This window comes from Canis lupus, chromosome 17 (assembly GCF_011100685.1).
Source record: "Canis lupus familiaris isolate Mischka breed German Shepherd chromosome 17, alternate assembly UU_Cfam_GSD_1.0, whole genome shotgun sequence".
Classification (NCBI taxonomy): Eukaryota; Metazoa; Chordata; class Mammalia; order Carnivora; family Canidae; genus Canis; species Canis lupus.
The window spans coordinates 19902429-19923433 of NC_049238.1; the positions used below are offsets into that span (position 1 = coordinate 19902429).

A 21005-nucleotide genomic window follows, 5' to 3' on the forward strand; every position below is an offset into this window, starting at 1 on the left:
TTTAAAATACTACAAAGTCAATAATTAAATGAGCTCATACACTTGCTTCCTGTGCTGAAAATATGAGGCTATGTCTTATTTCTAACTTTATTTTCTCTGCAGAGTCCTGGCTTAGTTGGGACACAGTTTCCTATATCCCTACAGTTTTACATAGATAAACATGTTACTAAATATAATTTAGAAAATAATTATAATGAAAGGTTAAAAAAAAAAAGAAAGGTTAAATTAAAGAACATAATAGTTATTAGCTTATATATAAAAGATATGGGCAGCCTGGGTGGCTCAACGGTTTAGCGCCACCTTCGGCCCAGGGTGTGATCCTGGAGACGGGGGAAGGAGTCCCACGTGGGGCTCCCTGCATGGAGCCTACTTCTCCCTCTGCTTGTCTCTCTCTCTCACTCTCCTCTGTGTGTCTCATGAATAAATAAAATCTTAAAAGAAAGATATAAATAAAATTTTCTGTTTTCTTATTAAACAATAGTGAACAAAAAGGTATTCATCCCCAAATTCAAAGAACTCCTGAAGGTAAATTTTTTATCAATATGGTAATAGTTTGGGTTGACAGTCACAAACTATGCCAGTCACTCTGTTAAAACTCTTTCCATGTATTAGTTCATTTAATTCTTCCAACAACCCTAGATACTGGTATCATTACTACCCCCATTTCGTAGATTAGGAAACAAGCTAGAAAACACTAACTTGCTTGAGGGCACAACTCTGAAGTGGTAGAGTAAAATTCCACCCTTTCATTAAACTTCTTACATAATTGTTGCTTTTAGATGCATACTGCCAAATCTCCACACCTAAAAAGCTAGAAAACAAATGCCCCATTACACAGACCCTACTGATGCAAAATCTGTGATAATCTCAGTTGAATTTTGCCTTATTCTATGAAGAAAAAAATTCTAGACAAAGAACATAAGATAAATAATTTCCCTAAGTAGATTAAATTACTATAAATCACGGAGTGATTTATATAGCACAGTCTCAATAATATTAGAATCACAAATTAAATGAGGAATACACAAATTACACATCCATTAAAACAAGGTACCTGGCAAAAGTTTAGTTATAAGTATATCCTTTTTTTTTTTGTTTTTTAGTTATAAGTATATCCTAAAGAAAATTTAAATGTAAATACATTCCTTAACATTCTACAATGACTATTTTGATAATTAAGGCTGACTTTTTCCTAAGTCATTGATATATTACTAAGTAGGCTTCAACATACATAATGGTTACTTAACAATTTACCAAGAGGAAAAAATTTTAAACAGGAAGAAAGCCAAAAGAAAAACCAACTAGAAACACCAAAAATTTAATGAAATCTAGGTCCTAGATTAAAAAAAACAAGAGTTGGTATCAGGAGCCTATAATTACAAAGAAATTAAGATATTTAAGTTTACTGCCTCCTCCCCAATCTTGGTCTCTCACTAAGTAATACAAATTGCAAAATGCTAACCACAAATTAAAAGATATTATCATAATATCCTTTATAACATATCTCATTTATTATATCCTTTCTTCTACTTTTTGTCTACATTACTGCTATTTCTCTACATCACTTTTTTCAAAGTAGGGTCTAAGAATTCCTGGAGCTCTCTAAGTTCTTTATGAAAATTTTCTAAATTTTATCTTTCTTTTCAAATTAATCTTGAAAAATTAATATTCTGGATCATCAGGTTATCCACCAAACTATAATGTTAAAACAAAAATATCAACATTATCTAAAATGTAAAGAAGACCCAAAGTCTTAAAATGTTCAGTATGTCTAGGAAACAATACAAAATTATTTGGCAAACAAGAAAATCTTTAACTCACAAGGGAAAGGACAATCGACAGATGCCAGTAACCTGATGAAACAGATGGTGGAATAACCTGACAGAGATTTTTTTTTTAAGATTTTATTTATTTATTCATGAGAGACACACAGAGAGGCACAGACACAGGCAGAGGGAGAAGCAGGCTCCCCACAGGCAGCCCAACGTGAAACTCAATCCCAGGACCCCAGGATTACAACCCACGCAGAGGCCAGACGCTCAACCACTGAGCCACCAAGGCACCCCTGACAGAGACTTTAAAGCAGTGATTATAAAAATGCTCATATTAGCAATCACAAACACTCCTGAAACAAGAGTTGAAATCTTAAGTGTCAGCAGAGAAACAAAAGATATGAAATGAACCAAATGGAAATATTAGAACTGAAATTATACACTCATTAGAGGAGGTAGGGGACTCACTGGATGGACTCAATGGTAGAATGGAGATGACAGAGGAAAGAATCAGTAAACTTTAAGATATATCAAACAGAAATTATCCGATCTGAACAGAAAAGAGAGAGAGAGAGAGAGAGAGAGAGAGAGAGAGAGAGAGATTTCTTTTTTTTTTTTTTTTTTCTTTTTTTTTTTAAGGAATAAAACCTCAGGGACTTGGTGGACAAAAACAAAAGATCCAACATTCATCATGTGCTCAGAATCCCAAAGGGAGAAAAGAAATGTGGTGATGTGGTGCTACACAATTCATGAAGACATAATAGGTGAGAACTTACCAAGTTCAGTGAAAGATATACCTACAAATTCAAGAAACTGAGCAAAGCAGAGAAACTCATGATAATAGTTATATCATGATCAAATTGCTGAAAAATAAAGAAAAATTCTTGAAAGAAATCAGAGTAAAAGAACATTTTACTCATAGGATAGGGATCAGCCAGTTTTTTCTTAAAGAGCCAAATAGTAAATATTTTAGGTTTACCAGCCATGTGGTCTCTGTCACAACTACTCACCATTGCCACTGCAGCATGAAAACAGCCACAAACTATATATAGACAAGTAGGTATGGCTTTGTTGAAATTTTCTTTTGAAAACAAACAAGCAGTCAACTGACAGAACATAACCCACCAACTCCTGTTTGAGAGGAACCATGATATGAATTACTGCAGATTTCTCATGAGAAACTATGGAAGTCAGAAGATGGTAGAGCAATGCTTTTAATTTTATATTAAAAGGATATTATCCTTTAGAAATTGAAGAAAACTAAGAGAATTTGTAGCCAGTAGACATGCTCTAAAATAATTGCTAAAGAAAGTTCTTCAGAAAGGAAAAATAATTACAAAATATTACAAATGAAGAACAGCAATGGAAAAGGTATTAGAAGAAATAACACCAATCTCACATAATTGCTACAAGAAAATACAAAAGAACATCTCCCTATTCATTTTGAAAAGTCACTAATATCCTAATACCCAAAACAGACAAGGACAGTACAAAAACAAATGTCTCTCATGACCACAGACAGAAAAATCCTCAAGAAAATATTATAAATTGAATCAAGCAATATATAAAAACCTCGGAAGCAGTGGGAGTTTAACCCAGGGATGCAAGGCCAGTTCAACATTTGAAAATTAATCAATATAATCCAACATATTAACAATCTAATGGAAAAAAACACACTTATATCAGATGCAAAAAGAGCACCTGACAAAATACAATGTCCCTTCCTGATGATAAAGTCTCTACAAGCTAGAAAAAAACCCTTTTCTCCACCTGATACAGGGCATCTACAGAAAATTTACAGCTAAGGTCACACTTAATGGTAGAAAACTATATGCTTTCCCCCTGAGATTGGGACCAAGACAAGGATGCCCATTCTTATGACTTCTATTAAACATCATACAGCATGTCTCAGCCACTGAAATAAAACAAAAAATAAAAGGAAAACAGATTGGAAAGGAAGATATAAAATTGTCCCTACTTGCAGACAGCATGATTATTTTTGTAGAAATTGCAAATTCTAGGAGCCAAAAAAAAGGTCCTAAAACTAAAATGTGAGTCTAACACTGTTACAGGACACAAGGTCAAAACACAAAAGTCAACCACAGTTCTGTTTACTAACACCACACAATTAGAAACTGAATACTTAGGAAACAGCATTTACAATATATCTAACAAAAATGAGATCCTTAGGTATACACTAACAAAGTATGTATAGGATCTATATACTGGAACTACCCAACAGTGATGAAATTTTTAAAAGACTCAAACAAACAGACATACCATCTACCCAGTCAGTCTACTCAAAATTCCAGCAGAAATTTTTATAAATATAGACAATTCTAAATTTTATATGAATAGGCAAAAGGAATAGACAAGACACTTTTGTTTGTTTGCTTTTTTAAATATTTTATTTATTTATTCATGAGACACACCGGGGCGGGGGGGGCAAGCAGAGACACAGGCAGAGGGAGAAGCAGGCTCCATGCAGGGAGCCCAACGTGGGACCCGATCCCAGGTCTCCAGGATCAGGCCCTGGACTGAAGGCAGCGCTAAAACACTGAGCCACCCGGGCTGACCGACAAGACACTTTTGAAAAGGAAGAATAAAGTTGCAGGATTATGGTACTCAATTTGAAGAATTACTCTAAAGCCACAGTCATCAAGACAGTACAATACTGGAAAAGGCCATTTGATTTTTTTTTTAAGGTTTTATTTATTTATTCATGAAAAAAAAAAAAAAACAAAAACAAACTTGCACTTATCTTTACATCAGCATTTGCTTCTAGAATACCCAAAATAAGACAGATTTGATCCTGATATAACATTCTGTAAGTAGTTCACTTACCAACCAGATGACAGACAAGGTTCCCAGTGCTGGTAATTAAGTGGCTTGGTGAGAACCCCTGGTATGCTGTTGCCTCAATATTACTAAGACTCTCAATGTGGTGGAGGTGGGATGCGATACAGGTAAAGATGACCAGGTTATGTGATAGCTTTAGCATTTGAGAGATATAGGGGCATCAAGAATTTTAAAGATAATTAAATTGGTTGAGTTTTTGTTAAGTAGCATTGATGCACAGAAGAAAGAAAATGTCAAGACCTAAATCATCTAAGTACCAATTCAAAGCATGATAATGACAGCCAGAAGACCTCACAGCAGCATTTTAAGGAGCTCTCAGTCCCTACAACTAGAAGGCAGATTGTGCTAAAAATCAGTCCCAAATTCTGATTATGAAAGTTGGTAAGTTATTAGACTGAATTCAGGGATGCCTGGATGGCTCAGCGGTTTAGCACCTGCCTTTAGCCCAGGGCGTGATCCTGGAGTCCTGAGATCGAGTCCTGCGTCGGGCTCCCTGCATGGATCCTGCTTCTCCCTCTGCCTGTGTCTCTGCCTCTCTCTATGTCTCTCATGAATAAATATATAAAATCTGGAAGGAAGGAAGGAAGGAAGGAAGGAAGGAAGGAAGGAAGGAAGGAAGGAAGGAAGGAAGGGGAAAAAGGAAAAAGGAAAAGGAAGGAAGGAAGAAGGAAAGAAAGAAAGAAAGAAAGAAAGAAAGAAAGAAAGAAAGAAAGAAAAGAAAAGAAAAGAAAAGACAAGACAAGACAAGACAAGACAAGACAAGACAAGACTGAATTCACAGTCCAGTCAAGATTCTCCTGAACCCTCTGAGCCAAAAGAAGTGGCTCCCTGGCTCTTACTACAAGATGGCGCTCTCCTCTGCCTAGACCACAAAAGGCCTCATCTGAGATACATTCCTCAAAAGATGCTGACCCCTTCTCAGGACCTGTCCCTACCTCCTTCACTGATTCCAAGCTAATAACGAGGGTCAAGTCTTGGCCTCATGGAAATAGAGACATACGGTCCTTACTTTGGATAGAAAGGAGTGATTTACCAAAACAGCTATTGGACTGATGAAATGCACTGGTGGGACCTGGGAATGAACTTGGCCACCAAGAATAAGGTTGGTGAGAATTGTTGGTATAGGGGCACTCCCCCCATGACCTAGGACGCAATGTTCCAGAGGACACCTAGAGCCAGTCCTAATGTACAGCTAGATGGACTCATTTGAGCCTCGGTGTGAGGAGGATTGATGACCTATAGAAAATGGAGATGCTAGAACGACATGGCATAGTATAAAGAAAAGAGGCAAAAGCGGGCTCCCTGCCCATGTCTCCTAATCTTTGCCAATTCTGTCTCTACTGGACTGACAGTATCTGCTTTAAAAACAAAAGAAAACAGGGGGCACCTGGCTGGGTCAGTCAGTAGAGCATATGACTCTTGATCTCAGGATTGCAGGTTTGAACCCCACATTGGGTAGAGAGATTACTTGAAAATAAAATCTGTAAGGGGTACCTGGGTGGCTCCGTTGGTTGAGTATCTTACTCTTGATCTCAACTCTGGTCTTGATCTCATCAGGGTCATGGCTTCAGACCCCACGGTGGGCATGGAGCCAAATTAAAAAATAATAAAATCTTAAAAACAAAATACTGATGGCTTTCTTTGACTTCTGAGAGAAAGTTCCTTGCTGTCAAGCCTGAAATACTATAGAATTACCATCCTTTGGAAACATTCCTATCCAATGACCGATAGATACTCCACCTACCTTGCTCTGAGGACATGTTTTACATCGGCTCCTAGAGTTCCCCAGGAGGAATAAGCTCAGTTTCTCACAGTGGTAACTTGCTTGAAACAAATCCTTTATTTGCTAAACTTCCTTTCCCTATCTTCACGGTCCCCTACTAGTATTTCCTGGGATAATCTCCAAAACAAAATACTTGCACTCAATCCTGTTTGAGTCAGCTTCTGGGGAGAACTCAAACTAAAACATTAAGTCTTTTCACTTCAACCAACCCTACAATTCAGATTACATAAAATATAGGGTACATACAAACTAAGATCACTATAAATGATTCCCCTAGGCCTTACTGATAGGTGAGTCCATCCAGTGCTCTATGGATACTAATAGCTTAAGCCCTGTAATTATGATTTTAACATTTCCACACTCAACAAATATCTAATTCTACTGCCACACCTGATTGTATATCCTTGTCCTTCTGATAAAACCTTGAAAATCAACACTTACAACATGAATGCAAGTACATTTCTTTACTTCCTTCCACTTGCATTCCTGGCACTTTGCCTTTTCTTAGCCTCCTGATCAAGAGGTAACCAACACCTCTGTATCATTCCCTTCATATTCTAACTGGCTTCAAACCCTGCCATTTCCTTCCTCATGATCACAAGCATCCACCCTTTTTTCCCATTTCGACTGCCAAAATCTTTGTCCACATGAATGCACAAATACAATTCTATGACACTGTGATCTCAGACTCTGCACCCACATCTTCCTGTAGTTCATCCTGTGGATATACAGAAAAATCCACTAGGTGTATTTATGCCAACACGTTCCATCTTCAGGGATCCTACTCAGGAGCTTCACTCTATCCAACTAAAAAGATTAAGGTACAAAGTGAACTAAGAGAAAGAAAAACAAATACCATGAACTCATTCATATGTGGAATCTAGCAATAAAAAAAAAGTCAAACTCACCATAGAAGCAGAAGCAGAGTAGAATGGTGATTTCCAGGGGCTGGGAGGTGGGAGAAATGGGAAGATAGTGATCAAAGGGTACAAACTTTCAGTTATTGGATGAATGAGGTCTGGGGATCAAATGTACCCGGTGATAAGTATAGTTGGTAATACTGTACTGTATTGTATACTTGAAATTTGATAAGAGAATAGATCTTAAACTACCACAAAAAAAGATAACTGTGAAGTGATAGTTGTGTTAATTAACTCAACTGTGGTAATCATCTCACAAGGTATATATGTATCAAATCACACTGTACACTTTAAAGATATACAATTTTATTTGTCAATTACACTTCGATAAAACTAAGGGAAGGAATTTAACAATATATATGAACATCTTTCCATGCCATTGAGCACTCTTCAAAAACATAATTTTGAATGGTAGAACAGAAATTTATCACAATTCCTTATTCAAGCCTTGATTGTTGGCAATTATTTCCAATTATCTACTACTTTGAACAATGCAACAATAAACACTTTTGAAGCAAAATTAATAATTAAAAAAAACCAGAGCACAGCCTTAGTCTACAAAATGTAAAAAAAACAAAAACAAAAACAAAAACAAAAACAAAAACACCACCCAGAGTTCTAGCTATGAGAATGTAAGTAAAGTTTCTTCAATCAAAAAACAGTTGAAACAGTAAGTCCCTAGAAGAGGCTGTTTAATGCCTCATCAAACAGAATGAGTTTTAAGATACAACACCTCAAAGGCAAAATCTATGACAGACAAAAGTGATAAGTTGAATCTTATCAAAATTAATTGTTATGCAAAAGAAACTCCTAAGATAATAAAAAAGACAAGCCCTAATTTGAAATGTTTTCAAAACACATCTGATAAAGGACTTATATTCAAAGTATAAAAAAACTTTTAAAACTCAGCAGTAGGGCAGCCCTGGTGGCTCAGCGGTTTAGCGCTGCCTTCAGCTCAGGTCATGATCCTGGAGTCCCGGAATTGAGTCCCGCGTCAGGCTCCCTGTATGGAGTCTGCTTCTCCCTCTGCCTGTGTCTCTGCCTCTCTCTCTCTCTGTCTCTCATAAATAAATAAATAAAATAAAAATCTTAAAAAAAAAATTCAACAGTAAGAATCCTCCTCTCTCTCTTCTTCTCCCTCCCCACCTCCAACAAAATAAATCAAATCTTTTAAAAGAGGGGAGCCTGGGTGGCACAGTCAGTTAAGCATCAGACTCTTGGTTTCAGCTCAGGTCCTGATGTCAGGCTCCACAGTCAGCACAGAATCTGCTTAAGACTCTCTTCCTCTCCCTCTACCCCTTCCCCCTCACACTCTCTCTTTCTCTAAAAATAAATTAATAAATCTTTTTTGAAAAGAGCCCAATTAAAAAAAATGATCAAAAGATCTAGATACTTCCCCAAAGAAGACATACAAATGATAATAAGTAAGTACATAAAAAGGTGTTCAATATCATTGTCATTAGGAAATTACAAATTAAAACACGAGATATTACTATATGCCTGTTACAATGGCTAAATTTTTTTTAATGACAATACTAAATGCTGACAAGAATGTAGAGCAATTCTTGCAAGCGATAATGCCCAAACAGTCTCATCCATTACAAGTGATAAATGCACAGTCATGTTGGAAGACAAGCTGGCAGCCTCTGCAAAGCTCATCATAATCTTATTGCCATGTGACCCAGCAACTGCATCACTAGGTATTTACCCAATGAGTTGAAAACTTATACTCACATAAAGCCTGCACCCAAATGATTACACTCAGCTTGATTCACAAGTGTCAAATAATGAAAGGAACCATAAGAAGCCCTGTAATGTATGAAGAGATAAACAGTGGTACTTTCACAACTGGTTTAGCAATAATAAATGATCTATCAAGCCATGAAAAGACACAGAGGAAGCTTAAATATATATTGTTAAGTGAAAAAGCAAGTTGGAAATGGCTATACACCATATAAATCCAATTTTATGTCCTTCTAGAAAAACTACACTATACAAATGGTAAAAATGATCAGTAGTTACCAGAGGTTTGGGGAGAAACCAAAAGGAATGAATAGGGGAACTTTTAGGGTGGTGAAACTTACATATGATACTGGAATGGTGGATCCATGACACTACACATTTATCAAAACTGAAATTTTAGAGTGAACCTCAAAATATGTAAATTTTTAAAAAATCCTCATAATGTCAAAGGATCTCACGATGAAATGGAGAATGTGACAAAACAGTCAAACTGTATTACAAAATGTATGACACAACCTCCTGAAGAAGCTGAGGGGAAAAGTAGTCACCTAAGCAACTCTGAAAATAAATGGAGTCTGTAAGACTAAAGGCAAAGCAAAATATAACTGTACTCTAGTTTCCCACAGGTTATAAGTTGACAATTCTGATATTAGTATGCATGTGTACTGCAACCGAACACTTAAGTTAATGGATAGCAGATGGTGGAGTGATGAGGTTACAGATAAGCAAGATGAGAAGCTAGAAAGATCCATGTGGTAAAGGATTACAATTGGAAACATCCATACAAGTTCATGTTATTTTAATACAGATACAGACAGTTACACATGGAAGCATCTGTAGATATGTGTATATACATGGGTTAGTGTACACATATAGACGTCCTTGCTCTGACAATTGAGAGGGCCTAGAAACAACAATATCCCAATAGCAATGAGCACACTTAGTGCCCAAATTTTGGTGCATAATATCATTCTCCAATAAAAGAAACCCGGGCTCCTTGGAGAAATGGCTGAGGCAGGAAATACATGATAAGAGCCCCGGAGCACCTTGAAAGTAAGTTCTGGGAAGGAAAGAAACATCTGACAGGAGTGAATCAAAGGGACACAGAAGCCAACTAGGAAAAAAAAAAAAAAAAGAAGCCAACTGAAAGCTCCCAATGGTCAAAGTTGAAACAATTTCAGCAACAAAATTAAATAGTATTCAACTTGATATTAATATTGACATTAATATAAATAATGAGTGAATAATCTGGCTCTGCCCTCAGCTTGGAATCTGCTTGTCCCTCTCCATTCCCCTCTCCCCCTCAGCCTCTCCTGCCCCTGCAATTTCATGTGCAAGCTCTCTCTCAAGTAAATAAATCTTTAAAAAATTTTTAAAATAAAAATTTTTTTAAAAAGCAATTACATAAAACAGTATACATAACATTATATTGCTGGGCCTATAACATACAGAATTCCCTGAGAAGACATAACAATCCTAAATGTCATATCTAACCATAGTGCCTCAGAATACACTAAGCAAAAATTGATAGAACTCAAAGGAGAAATTAACAAATCCACATTTCCATTTGGAGACTTTAATACTTCTCTATGATCAATACAAGTAGAAATTCAAGATGAACATGGAAGGACTGAACCACACCACCAGCCAACTAGATCTAATTGATATTTATTGAACATGCCATCCGATAATGGCAAAATACAAATTCTTTCCAAGTGCACATGAAGCATGCATCACCAAATTCGGAGGAGTGAACACCTCTGGAGATGGAAGCAGAATGATGTGACTGCAAAGGGACACTAACTCTACTTAGCTGTTTTATTTATTGGATTGGGTTCTGGGCACCCTGTATTATTTTTTATAGGTCCTATTTTTTTAATATTTTATTTATTTCTTCATGAGAGACACAGAGAGAGGGGCAGAGACATAGGCAGAGGGAGAAGCAGGCTCCCTCTGGGGAGCCCAATGTGGGACTCAATCCTGGGACTCCAGGATCATGCCCTGAGCTGAAGGGAGGCACTCAACCACTGAGCTACTCAGGTGCCCTATAGGTCCTATTTCATAATAAAACATTAAATCATTTATTTAGAGTATATTCTCTAGTAAATCTTTTCTTTAGTGGTTGGGGGTGTTGGGGATATAGGACTCCATATATTTTATTATTGAAACAGTATACAAAATACCACAAGCTCTGTAGTTTTATCCAAACGTACACCAACTCTCATAAGCTCCAAATTTGATACAGTATTTATTACTTCAATCTTCAGCAATGTCTTCTATGAGTATCCCAACAAAAGATGCATTTTAGTTTGTCACCAAACTAAAGTTATTGATTTGTCCATATGGTATTTCAGCCATTTTAATCAAACAGGAAAAGCAAAGGTTTATGGCTTTTTGTCTTTTACTCCTAAAGTAAGAAATCTCTAAAGAATCTTCTAAAAATGTCTAACTTAATAATTTTTAATGTACTAGATTAGTTAGCTTATGCCTATAATCATCACTGAAAAATTTCGGTAAGTTTGTCTTCATACACTAAACGCTTAGTTTTAATATCTCAACTGATAAAAGTAGGCTCATACTATCATTAGTAAATATCTTAAGATACAATATACTCAGTGCATATAAACTCATATATCAAATAGTATTTAACAATTTTTTTACTGACTCCTCTTCAATCCACTTAGATCATTATTATTTTATACTTTTCATGAGACTGACAAGCTTATAATATAAATAAAAGTATCAGCTCTGTTTTTTTCTTGTTGTTCATGTGTTCTTGCATATCATTACTTCAATCTTCAGCCAAATCAGAAACTTCAGCCTGTAATTTCTTTGCAGGAATCCCTTAAGCCCTTTGTCTCTTTAGCAAGGTTTATTTAATTGAAATCAGATAATATAATCCAAAAGACCACTAATCCAGGCAGAGATGAACTGTAATATGTCCAAGCAGAACATAAGCCAACAAATAAGGAGGCTCTCACGACAAACCCCTCCAGGCTGTAGTGTCCCCAGCATCTCCCTCTCAGGTTACTTAGCTGACCATACCCGATGTATATCACCAGATACACAGACAGAGTAAAGTGTCAACCTATTAGTCAACTAGTAGAAGTTAATTGTCCATATTTTGTTATACCCTATCTGGAGAATCATTTTGCACACCTCCCACTCTAGGAACCACTGTTCTTTAAAACACAGAGACACACAACACCCTAGAATGAGAAAATGGGCCTGTGCTAGATTTGAAGAACAAATGAGTAATATGGGTGGTAGCAATCATATGAGGAAATTTAGAGCCTACATGGTTAGTTAATGTGGCCTAAGGTTACAAAGTTAGTAATCTGTGGGGTTAGGCAACCAACCCATTTGACTAGAAAAACCTACTCTCTTTCTGCTGGGCCACATCGCCCTCTCCAGGGCAAACATGAGGACTCCAGGAATAAGAAAAATGCAAGTTCATGAACAGAGGTTTTTTTTATGTTACAATTAAATGAAGCCTGGAGATTAGGCTTCAAAAACAAAACATCTAGATGCAACAAAACATCTAGACCCCTTGTTAGTCCCATATGGGAAGCAATAGGCTCCAGAGTTGGACTAAGTCTGTCAGCAGAGAAGACTAAAGGAAAAGATTATCGGAAAGAGAGCAGGCTCTAGAAATGTTTGCAGAACGTCTCTGTACTACACCCAAGTGTTAAATATCTTTCATCTCCCCTGAATCTTTTTGTTACTGTCTTAACCCTTCCAGCTCTCAGTTACTTCAAAGGATGCATGAATTAAAACTTCTTGGGCAAATTCACTGTCTCCCAGCAAAACTCCTATCAGCTTTTTTCTGGATGCCCATTTATTTAAGAAGTCAGAGATAACAGAGATTGTCACTAGTTAGTACTTCGTTGTAACTAGTCACACTTCCCTGAAAGAGAACTTCCTTGCCTATTTCAGGAAAATTCCCTACTATTCTGCCTGTAACACTTCTTTTCTCTTCTCCTTTATATGAAAGAAAGAAAGAAAGAAAGAAAGAAAGAAAGAAAGAAAGAAAGAAAGAAAGAAAGAAAGAAAGAAAGAAAAGAAAAAGAAAAGAAGAAAAGAAAGAAAAGAAAAGAAAAGAAAAGAAAAGAAAAGAAAAGAAAAGAAAAGAAAAGAAAAGAAAAGAAGAGAAGAGAAGCCAGGGAAAGTAATGTTTGTGAAACCCTAAGATTTTCTTTTTTACAAATCTGAAAAAGTCCTCTAGGTTCCAATACAAAACATTCAAAACTGTACTTCACTACCACAAAGAGCTCTGAATGGCTAACATAATAACCTCATAGGGCTGTGGTAACTATTAATAAATTATGTAAAGCATTTAGCACAATGCCTGGCACAAAATAAGAGCCTAATAAATGTCAGCTACTATTATTATTATCATTATTGATGTTATTATGTAACTACCCTCTTGGATGATGCATAGACTAGAATTCTGTGGGCAAGACTCCTCCTTCTTAATTTACAATTCTTCTGATTTAAAGGTATAAAAATATTGGGGCACCTGGCTGACTCAGTTGGAAGAACACGCAACTCCTGACTTTTGGGTCAAGAGTTTGAGCCCCACATTGGGTGTAGAGGTTACTGAAAAACATAAAATAGACTTTTATTTTTTTTTTTATTTTTTAAATTTATTTATGATAGTCACAGAGAGAGAGAGAGGCAGAGACACAGGCAGAGGGAGAAGCAGGCTCCATGCACCGGGAGCCCGATGTGGGATTCGATCCCGGGTCTCCAGGATCGCGCCCTGGGCCAAAGGCAGGCGCCAAACCGCTGCGCCACCCAGGGATCCCTAAAAGAGACTTTTAAAAAAATAATAGTATAAAGATATAAACTTGGAAGTAAATACTTTGTTATTAATCACTTGTTACACTTTAAATTTGGAATAGAGAAAAGGTTTTAACAAAAGTGAAAAGAGATAAAGAGGTAGAAATGTAATGTGCCCAAAGAATCAGAGAAAGAATGTAACAGAAAGTAAGCCACTGAAAGAAGAAACATGTGCCTCTACTGTGCTAAAGACAAACCTCCTAGTTTTTCCTAAAACCTGCTATGGGTTGCTTAGTTAATAAGAAGGAATTTTAGTTCTAAGAAAAGATACTACTTACCTAATAGGGAAATACTAAAAGCATATGAACAATAAAAGGTACACTCTTGAAAGGACATGTAAAGCTCTAGTTTTCATAGCTATATTTCAGAAAACATATCTTTGTTAGTTATTCATAGTGTTAGGCTTGTCCCTAGAGACTTTTTTTAAGAAAGATATTAAGAATGACTTTTTCAAATTACTCTGGAATTAATGAAAAGAAAATAAAACCAATTAAATAGCAGTGTGCAGAGGTACCTATCTGGCTCAGCTAGTAAATCGTGCAACTCTTGATCTTGGGGTTGTAAGTTCAAGCCCTATACTAAGTATGGAGGTTCCTTAAAAATAAAATCTATACAAGGAGGCCGTGGGGTCTGTTGGGGGATGCAGTCGGCAGTGGATCAGGAAGCACCAGCGGCCGCGGGCCTGTGTCCTTCCAAGCGAAGCAGAACATGATCCACCGGCTGGAGATAGAAGCAGAGGACCAGTACTGGCGGAACGCATCCTACCTGTCGGCGGAGCAGGAGTACGGCCACGCGACGGGGTACAGGGCGGCGGCCTTCAAGGCCATCAAGGTGACCAGGATGTCCAAGTTCCCACTGCACAGGTTCGTGGCAGACCAGCTCGACCATCTCAACATCACCAAGAAGTGGGTCTGATCCGGAGCCACGGATTCACAGGGTGGCCACCCACCTCCTGACCCAATTCTGGAACCTCTGAAGAGTGCTCACTTTAGAGCTTTTGGAGCAGGCTTAGTGAACAGCAGACATGAGTGTGGTGGTCTGCAAGTGGGGTATATGGGGCTCCAAACTCTGTATAGTCCAGCCTCTGGCATAGTGTTTCCTTTCCATTACCCTAATAGAAAGATACAGGTATTTCCTAGGCCACAGAAGATATAAAGTGTATTTTGGATGAAAGTTTCAAAAAAAGCTACAAACTGTGCTTAAGTATGAGGTACTTGGTGGAGGCTTACCTTTGGTCAAAACAATTGCCTAGACGAAAGTGGGAAAAAATGAACTTTTTCAATTAAACATACTCCTAAAAATAGGATTTTCTTTTTGAGATTGCTACTAAAAGTAGACATTTACGTGAAGTAAAAGATATTCATCAGAACTGCTACATGAAGTTGTATTTTTGAAAACCTCTTTTCAGGTACCTGGGTGGCCCAGTCGGTTAAGCCCTGCTGACTTGGTTTCCCCTGAGATCCAGCCCGGCCTAGAGCTCCCTGCTGGGGGCAGAGAGGGTCTGCTTAAGATTCTCTCTCCCTCTGCCCCTCCTGCCACCTCAAATAAACAAATCTTTAAAAAAAAAAAAAAGTGTAAAAAAAATCTAAATAAATAAATAAATAAATAGCAGTGTGCAGCCTTCGCATCAAAATCCATGATGTTAAAAATTCCTTTTCTAAGTTCTCAGATCCTTAATTTCAGTTAACACATTTGTAGTAATTCTTATGAGCTACAAAAGCCAAAGCAAAGCAATGGAGAATCAGAATGGGAGGGCTTAGAAATTACCTAACCCAGACCTCAAATTTTGAGCATCCAAATAAATGTCTTGTCCCCAGTTACAGTAATACTTTACAATAAAGAAATGGAAATAGAAACCCAGAAGCCATAACTCTTGGTCTGTTATACTACCTTTCTATGTCAGTATAAAAGGTAGTAAGAATTAAAAACCAGTATGAAAAAGCTAATACAACAGAAAAAAAGGTAAATGATGAAAACAAGCAAATCACAGAATAGGAAATCTAAAGAGCCAATAAAAACATCAAGCAATGTTCAGTCTCACTAATAATCAGTAAAATATATATTAAAAACCAAAATAATAAAAAAATAAGATTATATTGTTCATCCATCAGATTTGCAAAAATTATAAACTCTAATAACACTAAAGGTTGACAAAGCAGGGAAGCAATAGAAGCCACACACCACTGATGCAAATGTCAACTGGTAAAGCCACTTCAGAGAGAAATTCAGTAATACCCACTAAAGTTGAAGATGTGCATGGCACACAAGCCAGCGTTTTTTACCCCCAAGTACTCTAAAAGACATGTATGTGTGCTCAAGGAAATCTGACAAGAATATTCATAGCAGTGTTATTTGTAATAGCAAAAAAAAAAAAAAAAATCCAGAACAAATGAATTGCCAATCTACAGGAAAATATAAAAGTATATTGTGACACAGTCAAAAAATACAGTCCTATTCTGCCAAGATGAAAGCACTACAGCTACATGTATCCATATAGATGAGTCTCACAATACTGAGAGGGAAAAAAAAGATAAGTTACAAAAAGAAATAATTAATATTTTTAATATAAAGTTTTTTAAATGCAAAAGAATATACATCTTAGGGCTATTTACATATGTAATGAAAGTATGTACAGGAATGAAAAGTATCAAGTTCAGAAAAGTAGTCCCCTTGAAAGGGGAAGAGAATACAATTGGCAAAGAGTTACATGAGGGTTCAACCCTAAAAGGAGCCTACCTTCTTGAGAGGTATGTATATAGGTACTCACTAGTTTTATTCTCCTTATCTTTCAGAAAGTCAATGTTTCACAACGTTCACAAAATTAAAAGAAAATAAACTCAAGGTCCAACCAAAATACTTTACTCCAGAGCCCACTTGCATAACCATGACACTATTCATTCCATATTCAAGAAAGACTGCATAATTTTAAGAAATCTCTCAAGAAGATGTAAAACATCAGACTGGGGAAAAAGCAATAAAGTACCTAAGGAAAAAGTCTCTTAAAGAAATCATATTGGAGGGGCACCTGGGTGGCTCCGTGGTGGAGCGTCTGCCTTTGGCCCAGGTCATGATCCCAGAGTCCTGGGATTGAGTCCCACATCAGGCTCCCTGCATGGAGCCTGCTTCTCCCTCTGCCTATGTCTCTGCCTCTCTCTGCATGTCTCTCATGAATAATAAATAAAATCTTAAAAAAAAAAAAAAAAAGGGAAATCATATTGGAGACACAGAGTGGTTCTGTCGGGACCACTCAGGAATCACGTGAGTAAACCAAAACACAAAACTCAAGTTGAACTAGAACAACAGTCTTGTTTAAAGACAGCATGTAGAAAGGACAAGGGCTTTGAAGTTTGCCCCGGGTTCAAATATTATACGGGTCCCTGATTAGCTGTGTGGTCCTAAAGAAGTTTTAACCTTTCTGAGCTCCATCCATATACTGGAGATACCATACCTAGCTTCCAAAATAATAAAGATTAAAAAATAGTCCTTATCTATGAAAAAGCACTTGATATACTATAGCCTCATAATAAATAATATTATTACTTGTGGAAGAAAGTCTCTCTCTGGCAAGAAGAGACAACAGGCAGAGAGAGAAGTTAAAAAGAGGGAGTAAAAAGTCTACAAAAAGAAGCCAGGAAGAAGTTCAAATGGTTAGGCGCTGAAAAAGTCTTTGTAGAGTCCCAGAAGTTACCAAAAAAATTTTTAACTGAGCACTATTTCATTATAGTGAGGCTTAATTACAAGAATATTTAGCCCAGACCTGATTTTTTTTAAGATTTTATTTATTTATTCATGAAAGACAGAGAGAGAGGGAGGCAGAAACATAGGCAGAGGGAGAAGCAAGCTCCCCTGATGCAGACTCGATCCCAGGACCATGGGATCACAACCTGAGCCAAAGGCAGACACTCAACCACACTGAACCACTCAGGTGTCCCCAGACCTGGTTATTATAGCATTTTAGTCCTGTATTAGCTTATTTATAATGTTGTTAATACATAAAAATTCAAGATCAAAATGAGTTTTTCTAAAGATTCATTTTTTGTTAAAAAGTGCATTATCAGGGCAGCCCGGGGGGCGCAGCGGTTTAGCGCCGCCTTCAGTCCGGGGCGTGATCCTGGACACCGGGGATCGAGTCCCGTATCGGGCTCCCTGCATGGAGCCTGCTTCTCCTTTGCCTGTGTCTCTGCCTCTCTCTCTCTCTCTGTGTCTCTCATGAATGAATAAATAAAATCTTTTTTAAAAAATGCATTAAGTAAATCATAACCAATATATGTTTCTCTCAATTATCTACAACTCCAAAAGTTGTCTGTCCTACTCTTAACATATTAAAGAGAAGACCATGATAATTTCAACAAATGCAAAAAAAAAAAACCCTGATAAAATTTAACATTCAATAAAAACACAAACCAGGATGCCTGGCTGACTCAGTCAGAGGAGCATATAACTCTTGATCTCAGGATTGTGAGTTCAAGCCCCACATGAGATGTAGAGATTACTTAATAAATAAAACTTTAAAAAGAAAATACAGGGACGCCTGGGTGGCTCAGCGGTTGAGCGTCTGCCTTCGGCTTAGGTTGTGATCCCAGGATCCGAGATCGATATCGAGTCCCACATCGGGCTCCCTGCGGGGAGCCTGCTTCTCCCTCTGCCTATGTCTCTGCCCCTCTCTCTCTCAGTCTGTGTCTCTCATGAATAGATAAATAAATCTTTTTAAAAAAAGAAAAAAGAAAATACAAACCAAGAACAGATGAAAACTTCTGTAAAGTGACAAAAAAAATCTATCAGAAACCTTCAGTAAGTATCATATTTAATAGTGAAACACTTGAAGCATTCTCATTTAGAAAAAAAGATAAAAATGCCCATTATCATCACTGCTATTCAACTTTTGTATTGGAGAGTCTAGGCATTGCAATTATGCAAACAAAGTAAGTGGTATGAAGATTAGAAAGACACCTGGTCAATTAGGTCTTCTAATCAAAGTAGCCTGGTAAGTAAACACTTTAGTGCATCCCCTCTATTCCAAATACACATCAATAGATAAACTATTTTTAAATAGATTTTTAAATGACATGGGGCACCTGGCTGGCTCGGTCAGTAGTGCATGTAACTCTTGACCTCAGGGTTTTTAGTTTCAGCCCCACGTTGGGTATAGAGATAATTTAAAAATAAAAAATTGTTAATGATTTAAGCAGGCTCAAAAACAAGGTAAAATTCCATTTGGATCAGAAACCAAACAGATACACAAAACTATAAGCAGGACTGAAGCTACAGGCTTGCTGGACCCCGAGCCCAGAAGCAGGTACATACCTTCTTCAAGGGCAACAGTGACTCAAAGTAAAGGAGGTGGAGAAACATCTGAGCCAGACTCACTGCTTAAAGCCAAGGATGAGGCCTGGAGCTGAAAGGAAGCTACAAAATACTGCTGCCAGTCTCTGCCTAGAGCTACAGTTTATATAATGCTCTAGGCCTAGAAAAGTGGGAAGATAAAAACATCCTCGTGACCAGGAACTGAACCAAGACATTCCCATATTCTGTGAATGGATCTAAAATAGCCCCAATTATCTCAAAGGGTAGGACCCCCAACCCATCATTATTATACCTGATTTCTTGACTATGGTTCAAAAAGTCAATGGGAGCACCTGAAATATCACCACACAGAGAAGGGTGAGCACAGAAATAAGGAAAACAGAATAAAAAGCACTCACACTCGAATGAGTCTATAAATCAAAACTTCAAAAGACATAAAGAAATATAATGCTAAGAAAGATAGCCAACAAAAGCAACAATTAGAATATGAATTCATTCCAGATGAAGTTTAATTTTAGAGAACAGTCTGACAAAGGCTTATTTTTTAAGTACATTTAGGGTGCTAGGATATAAATTTTTTTTAATTATTGGGAATGCAAAATTGTACAGCCACATTCAGAAGGCACTTAGGCAGTTTCTTTTAAAGCTAAACATACTCTTACCATGAGATCCGGCAAAAATGCTCCTATGTATTTACTGAAAAGAGATGAAAACCTGTGTCCAAACAAAAACCTGAACATAAATATTTAGGCATTTTACTCATAATTGCCCCAAACTGGAAGTAAACAAGATGTCCTTCAATAGGTGAATGGATAAACAAACTGGTACTTTCATACAATGGAATGTTATTTAACTATAAAAAGAAATAAGTTTCCTCAATGTTTATAGCAACATTATCAACAATAGCCAAACTGTGGAAAGAGCCCAAATGCCCAAAAACTGATGAATGGATAAAGAAGGTATGGTACATATATACAATAGAATACTACTCAGCCATCAAAAAGAATGAAATCTTGCTGTTTGCAAAGACACAGATGTAGCTACAGTGTAACATAATAAGCAAAATAAGTCAGAGAAAGACAAGTACCATATGATTTCATTCATGTGGAATTTAAGAAACAAAATTGATGAACATACTGAAAGGGGAAAAAAGAGAGAAAAGAAAACAAATCATGAGATACTTTTTTTTTTTTTTTTTTTTAAATCATGAGATACTCTTGATCACAGAGAACAAACTGAGGGTTAATAGAGAAAGGTAGGTCGGGGATGGGAAAGAGGGGTGATGGGTATTAAAAACGGCACCTGTCATGAGGAACATTAGGTGTTGTATGTAAGTGATGAACCACTAAACTATACTCCTGAAACCAACACTGAGCTGTATGTTGACTAGAATTTCAATGAAAGAGAAAGAGAGAGAAAGAAAAGAAAGAAGCTATGGAGATAAGAAAAGACAGAGCAGAAACTTACATGCACACTGCTATGTGAAAGAGAACAGTCTGAAAGACCACAATACTTACTGTATGATTTCTAACTGCATAATATTCTCAAAAAGGCAAAACTATAGACACAGTAAAATAATCAGTAGTTATCAGGAGCTCAGGAGGAGGTAAGAAGGAATGAATAGATGGAACTCAGGATTTTTAGAGCAATAAAATTATTCTGATGATAGTGCAATGACATTACACGAAATTCATGTACTGACATTAATGATGCATGACATTTTGCATTTGTCAAAACCACAAAACACAAAGGACACAATGAGAAGCCTAATATATACAATGA

At 36.9% G+C, this 21005-nt stretch overlaps 1 protein-coding gene and 1 pseudogene across 16 annotated transcripts in view; one reads left to right on the top strand and one right to left on the bottom strand.

The window, feature by feature from the left end:
- DTNB (dystrobrevin beta) overlaps window positions 1-21005 on the bottom strand; it is a 244842-nt gene that overhangs the window by 216799 nt on the left and 7038 nt on the right. The window lies entirely within an intron of this gene.
- LOC610899 lies at window positions 9732-14834 on the top strand (annotated as a pseudogene).